A 7,547-nucleotide genomic window follows, 5' to 3' on the forward strand; every position below is an offset into this window, starting at 1 on the left:
TTAACAACAAAAGGAAGCTTGACTCTAAATGGAACCAAGGATTTTTTTGTTGTTGATTTTAATAAGAAAAGCTCTGCCTATTTGGTCTATCATTCTGATACAGAGAAGGTTCAGAAATATAGAACTGTTAAATTTGAGTACAAATCAAGTGTAGAAAGGCAAACACAGACAGATGAGGTAAAACCAAAATATGGACAAGACAGTAACGGAGTCTATATCTGACAAAGTCCATCCATCCAATTTCTATGCCGACTTTATTCCCACTTAGGGTCTTAGGGTTATTAGAGCCTACCTAGTTACTGTAGGGCAAAGGAGGTGTACATTCTGCACAGTTCACCAGTCCATTGAAGGGTCACACAATCACACATACCAAGGGACACCTAAGGGGAAATTTAGAGTCAACAATTAACCACTGAGGCCTGTATTTAGACTTTCGAAGGATGCTGGAGGGCCCAGAGAAAACCCATGCATGCATAGAGAGAACTTGCAAATTCCAAAATGACAAGAATTATAAGTGAGATTGAGTTACAATAAAAGCTAAACCAAGGACTGAAATATGAAAAATCTCCATTATTTGTCTTGCAGAAAGCAGATAAACAACATGTGACAAGGTTACACTTATTAACTTGATTCTAGGGGGAACCTCTTATCTTACTGAAAGGAATAGTTCAAACAAGGGCCTACAGGACAATGGTCTCAAAGGAAAACCACTTTTGGTTCATCAGCCTGGTATAAAAGTCCAACTTAAGCGGAGTTATAAGCCACTAGGGCAGGGGTCGGGAACCTATGGCTCGCGAGCCATATATGGCTCTTTTGATGGCCACATATGGCTCGCAGACGAAAAATGTTTTAGTAGACTGCTTTGCACATGCGCGGACCAGTGACTGTCACCGGCGACTGTCACCGGCAACTAGAGGCGGGTTCACAGTCATTTCAGTGTGAAAGTGGCAAAAATACATATCATGCTGTCTAATTATTTATCAATCCTATAGTATAGACAACGCAGATGAGGCAGAAACACTGTTCAAGTGGGATTGCCGTATTTTATGTCGTAAAATAGCGGGACGATGTGCGCATGCGCAAAAGGGTCCGCTCAACGGCTTACCGTGAACTCGCATTGTTGCTAACTAACTTTAGAAACCTTTTGAGGCTAAAGATGGCTAAAAGAAAAAAAGTTGATGAGTATCGTACGTTTCAGCAGGATTGGACAGATGAATTTGCCTTTGTGGAGAGAGCAGGTTCTGCAATGTGCCTTATATGCAGTGATAAAATTGCATCAATGAAAAGGTCAAATATCAAACGACACTTCGACACACGTCATGCTGCATTTGCATCGAAATATCCTGCGGGCGACAGCAGAAAAAAAGCATGTCAAGAGCTACTGTCCAGAGTGGAAGCTAGCCAGCAGCAACTACGTGTTTGGACCCAACAAGGTGACGGGAATTCGGCTAGTTTTGCTGCTGCTTTGGCAATTGTAAAAAACGGAAAGCCATTTACAGATGGGGAGTTTGCCAAATCTTTCATGCTTGATGTTGCCAATGAACTTTATGCCAACTTTTCGGATAAAGACAAGATAATAAAACAGATAAAAGACATGCCTCTGTCTGCAAGAACTGTTCACGATCGGACCATCATGATGTCAAATCAAATTGAGGCGACACAAGTGAAGGACCTAAATGCGGCACAGTTTTTTTCTCTCGCTCTGGATGAGTCAACAGACGTGAGCAATTTATCCCAGTTCAGCGTGATTGCAAGGTATGTTGCTGGTGACACAATACGTGAGGAAAGTCTTGCTGTTTTGCCACTGAAAGGGACAACAAGAGGGGAGGATTTATTTAAATCCTTCAATGAGTTTGCTAAAGAAAAGAATCTACCGATGGACAAACTTGTTTCGGTGTGCACTGATGGTGCTCCGTGCATGGTGGGGAAAAACAGAGGATTTGTTGCGCTTCTTCGTGAACATGAAAAGAGACGCATCCTAAGTTTTCACTGCATCCTACATCAGGAGGCGCTTTGTGCTCAGATGTGTGGCGAGCAGCTTGGCGAGGTGATGTCACTGGTCGTTCGGGTGGTCAACTTTATTGTTGCCCGAGCTTTAAATGATCGCCAGTTTAAAGCTCTGCTGGAGGAAGTTGGGAACAGTTATCCTGGTCTGCTTCTGCACAGCAACGTGCGTTGGTTGTCAAGGGGGAAGGTGCTCAGCCGTTTTGCGGCTTGTCTGAGCGAAATCCGGACTTTTCTTGAAAGGAAAAATGTCGAGCATCCTGAGTTAGCTGACACGGAGTGGCTCCTGAAGTTCTATTATCTCGTGGACATGACTGGACATTTAAACCACCTCAATGTAAAAATGCAAGGCGTTGGAAATACAATCTTTTCCCTGCAACAAGCAGTGTTTGCATTTGAAAACAGGCTGGAACTCTTCATCGCCGACATTGAAACGGGTCGTTTACTGCACTTTGAAAAACTGGCAGAATTTAAAGATGCATGCATAGCAAGTGACCCTGATCGACATCTTCATCTTCAGCAGCTAGCAGGCTTCACATCTAATCTCCTGCAGTCATTCAAAGCGCGCTTTGGAGAATTTCGCGAGCGCACTCCTCTTTTTAAGTTCATCACCCATCCACATGAGTGCGCTGTGGACATCACGGACTTGAGTTACATCCCCGGTGTCTCTGTCAGAGATTTTGAGCTACAAGCTGCTGACCTGAAGGCCTCAGACTTGTGGGTGAATAAGTTCAAGTCACTGAATGAAGATCTGGAAAGACTTGAACGACAGAAAGCGGAGCTGGCGAGCCAACACAAGTGGGAAGAAATAAAAAAACTTCAACCCGCAGACCAGCTGATTCTCAAAACTTGGAACGCGCTGCCTGTCACATTCTTCACACTGCAGCGTGTGAGTGTTGCTGTATTGACGATGTTTGGCTCCACGTACGCATGTGAGCAGTCCTTTTCACATCTTAAGAACATTAAGACCAATGTACGATCTCGTCTAACCGACGGAAGTCTCAACGCCTGCATGAAGCTCAATCTCACATCTTATCAGCCAGACTACAAGAGCATCAGCAAAACAATGCAGCATCAGAAGTCGCATTAATGATAAGAAATGCTCATCATTTACTAGCAACAGCATAGCAGTGTTATTGAAAAGAATCCACAGACTTATTATAATTTAAAAATGTTGAAAATACATCAAATGCACACATTCACTTGTATTTTTAGTTTTAAACATATTGTAGCGGACTGAGTTTGACTGTTGTTGGGTCGCGTTCTAAGTTCAGGAGTTCATTCTGATTGGCCCTTAGTTGTGTCGCTCAGCTTGTCATTGGGGGGGGTTGGACCAATGGGGTTCAGCTATGGGCCAAATAAGGGAAATGGGAGGGCTGATGTGGCAGGCAGCGAGAGAATAAAAAGTTGTGGAGAAGCGCTCTCGGTGGGAGAGATTCAGGAGTTGCTCAACAAGTTGTACGTTGTTTGTTACGGTCTGCACAAACCAGAATAAAGAACATTAAAAGAGGTTAGGTCTCCGTGCCTCTGTGTGGAAAAGGAGCGCTAAATTATTGTATGGCTCTTTCGAAATTATATTTAGAAATATTGGCGTTTATGGCTCTCTCGGCCAAAAAGGTTCCCGACCCCTGCACTAGGGTAAGGAATCTTTCAGCCCACATGAGCCTGACAGTTGTGACCTGATGTGATCATAAACTGCACAGAAGAGTTCTTACAGGATCTAAGATGAAGAATTGTTGCCTTGTGTGAAGATAGAAAGGGCTGCAAAAGTATTTGGATGTTCATGTGTCTACAGTCTGTAGACAGTCTGTCTGCAAATGCAGAAGGTTTTTGCTCTGCTATAGACATGGTTGTCCTGTCAAGATAACTGCAAGAGCACGGCAGAAAACTCAGTGAGGTGAGAAAAAAATCCCAAAGTTTAACATAAATAGTTTCAGAAATCTTTGGCACGTGCTAGCACTTTCACTGATACGTAAAACACTGAACAAGAAGGGAATTCATAGAAAAACACGGGGAATATTGCAGCTTTTTTAGAGTTTGTAAAAAAAAAAAAGTACTTTGCTATTTAACAGCAATTTTAAATTGTTCCAGATGCAACTAAAATGTTAGAAAGTGTTCCCTTGTTTATCGCAGCGAATACGTTCCATAAATAACCTGCAATAGGTGAAATCCGAGAAGTAGGAACTCAGATGTTTTAAGACTGTAAAAACCCCTCACTGCCTTTTACACTTTTCTTAGACAGACATGAACATTTTCACACTTTTCTCTTTTGTTTCAACTTTCAAAGTTCATACCTTTGTAGAAAAGTAAGTTCAATTTTATGAAACAAAAACAAAGATCCAATTGCGAAGAAGATTTATGTAACTAAGTACAAAAGACATGAAATGGAAGAGATCGAGTGCGGAGATCAACAACCAATCAGGATGGTGAACAAAATGCATCGTTAAAAGAAGGGTCAACTCCTGTAGGCTCCTCTATATTTCCCAGGGCTCACTGTGTTTGTTGACACCTGCTTAATAAAAACCAAACAAAAAAAACACAATTTTATTATTATTTATTTATTTTTATTGTACTTTCTGATGTCACCCTTTGGGTTCTGTATAGTGAAAATAAAGCCAGAAGAGGAAAGGATACATGAAGTCTGCTCAGCCCAACTTAACATCAGGAAAAAGGCCATTGTGTTGGAAATAAAAAGTTTGAAGCTTTGTTTTGTCCGCCCATGGGTCCTGTCATTGATAAATCAAAAACCCCTCGCCCCTGAGCTTTATTAAACTGATGCCAGTAATGCAGTTCCTCATAGGACCACTGGAGTCTCCTCGATAAGTTTCTGCTCCAGTGTTGACATTCTTACGACTGTCAAAACTCTTCCGTCTGTTGAAGAGAAAAACAGCCTGGCACTGATAGTGAGGTGTTTACATTTTCAACGTAAATCAGCCAATTCTGTCACAGATAAAAGTGGCTTTGCTCTGCTTTGCAACACTTTATGTCTGTAATGTGCTGCAAAAGTACAAAGCAGATATGAGAAACTGCTTCTCTCTGCATCAGAATCAGCTGATTCACATTGATGGCATAGTGGTAACACTGGCAACATCTCAATTGTTAAAAGGGTTAAGAGGCAGTTTCTTACTGACTCCCATGTTAAAACGATCAGGTTTTGTAAACAGTAAAAAATTCCCAGTTTCAAAAATCTATGCAATTTTTATGTCTTTTTGTCTTATTCCTCCACATCAGCTTCTTTTCTTTTTTTTAGAGCTTAACTTTGTGCATTTTTACAGGTGTATCTTTCTGTTTGTCAAGTGGGTGGACCCATTACAGATGCAATTCTCACTTTCACTTTCCCAACAACCCATGAAGGTGGGCAGATATGGCGTCTTTAGGTTTGAATTTTGTCATTTAGAATCTTTTGAGTGACATCTGAGATCTTCTAGCCCATGTGTACACAATATGCTTTTATTAAAATAATGCATCAAATTGAAAATTGTTCTTTTTTTTGCAATTAAATCTCTTAAAAGCACTTATAAGGTAAACAGACTAACAAAAAAGAAAGAAAATGTTTCCTATAACCAGATGCCTTTTGTTTTGGAAGCATTTATGAGCATAAAACTGCACCACTGAGATGTACCACTACGTTTTACTTCAATCTTCCAACTTAAACTGTTAGAACTGCAGGTTTTCTGTTGCTATTAGAACACAGAAAAGAATGATTTGTTATTTTTCCTAACTTTGGATGATGGTCAGGAGAGGCTCACGGAAGAGATCACAGTTTTTCTGCAAACCATTTGAAACTTGCAAAGATTTGACTCTTTGACACCTGAATTACCTCCGACTTGTAATGTTTTAGGACAGACAACCCATAAAAGCAGAGACTTGGGAGCAGTTCATTTGAAAATGGTTGAGGAAGTGGCAGAGAGTTCAAAAGAGTGAATGTTCAGATCTGGGCAGTATGATGAACAGTGGAGATTAGGTTGGTGGTGGGGTGAATCCAGGACACAATCCAAAGAGTAATCCAGATCTGTAAACAAATATCAAAAAGCTTGATAACTCCACAGGCAGCTCCAGGTCCAAATACGAAACAGGTCAGCACCAAAGAGGCAACAGTCTACATGAGAACAAGGCCTGAACGCGGCACAAGTTACAACGAACTGGCAGGGAAGCAAAGTGAAGCAGATATGCAGTTTAAAACAGGTGAAGGTGATGAGGAGAAGAGCGAGTGTAGTACTGACCTAATAGGCTGGAGGTCAGGCATGATAGCATGACACGACTACAAAAAAAAAGTACTTGTGTATTTGCCTTCATACAGAAAACATTACTGTAGGTTTGAAGCAGTTTGATGCATATTATTTACATCAATAGGCTTAAATGGGGTTAAAACCTCATTTTTAGACTTTTAAGATATTTGATCAGGTTCGATGTTGTTTAAACTTCTCTTTGCTTTTATACCTTTCCAAGCTTTTCTCAAAATCAGCACAATCAAGAAAATGTTTATCTCATTATAAGATCTAGACAAAAGGAAATTATTATTAAACTCAAATTTCTTGATCTAATATATTTTCATAAAACATCTAAATGTGTCTTTTTTTCTTTTTGTTATGGTTATAAGAAGCACTAAAATTTTTGATTGACAGGTTAGACTGGTATTCAATACCACTACTTTGGAAACAAATATTTGATATATGTTTTAAGAATAAGTGATTTTAAATAAATGTAAAAATGAATTGCTGCATAGACATTTCCTAGTGATTTTCTTCTTCAGATGAATGATCTTTTCCTATTTTTAGGCTACCTCATTTTGCAGTCTGATTATCTGTGTGGATGTTATTTTTTTTAGCATGTTTCTTTTTCTGGTCCAGCCACAAATGTGTATTGTGCTTGAGTCTCCTAAAAGACATCTGATTTCCCCATGAAGGGTCTCTCCTAATTCATGCTAGCAGATGGCAACAATACATGTCAGCCTATAAAAAAGTCATTTTTACTTTTTCTTCTTTTTTTTTTTTTGAATAAGACAACATGTGCAGCTGCCTAACAGGCATGTGAGTCAGAGGGAATAAAGATAGTAATAGAAAAGTATTGATCGTAATAGAATTTTTTTGATGATTTAGGTGAACTTTTTAATGATTTGGCACCAGCTAATTTTTATGTCCACCTTGCACGCAGGACTCACTGCTCTGGAGTCAATGTTTTATAGTTATAATCACTCTGGGCTTGTTTAAAGTTAATGCAATTTGTCAGGAATTAAAAAAAATAGGCAGGGGTAAATGGAGGTCTGAAGCTGAATTTTCTGCTAGGAGCCGTTATTTTCTGTTGCCATTAGCAACCACTTCTTCACTTGCTGCAGCCTAACTTCTACGTTTGGCGTTCTAGCAGTTTATTGACCAATCTAATGGACACAATGCTTTTATTTTCTTCAACACTGGGGGGGAGGGGGGTCTTTTGTGCATTTGCTGATATATTTAAAAAAAACAACACAAGTATTCCAACACTATGAATGCGGAATATCTTTTTTTACCTTAACAAAGATCATTATGTATTTGTCGTGCACCATC

This window comes from Oryzias latipes, chromosome 9 (genome assembly GCF_002234675.1).
Source record: "Oryzias latipes chromosome 9, ASM223467v1".
NCBI classification, from domain to species: domain Eukaryota; kingdom Metazoa; phylum Chordata; class Actinopteri; order Beloniformes; family Adrianichthyidae; genus Oryzias; species Oryzias latipes.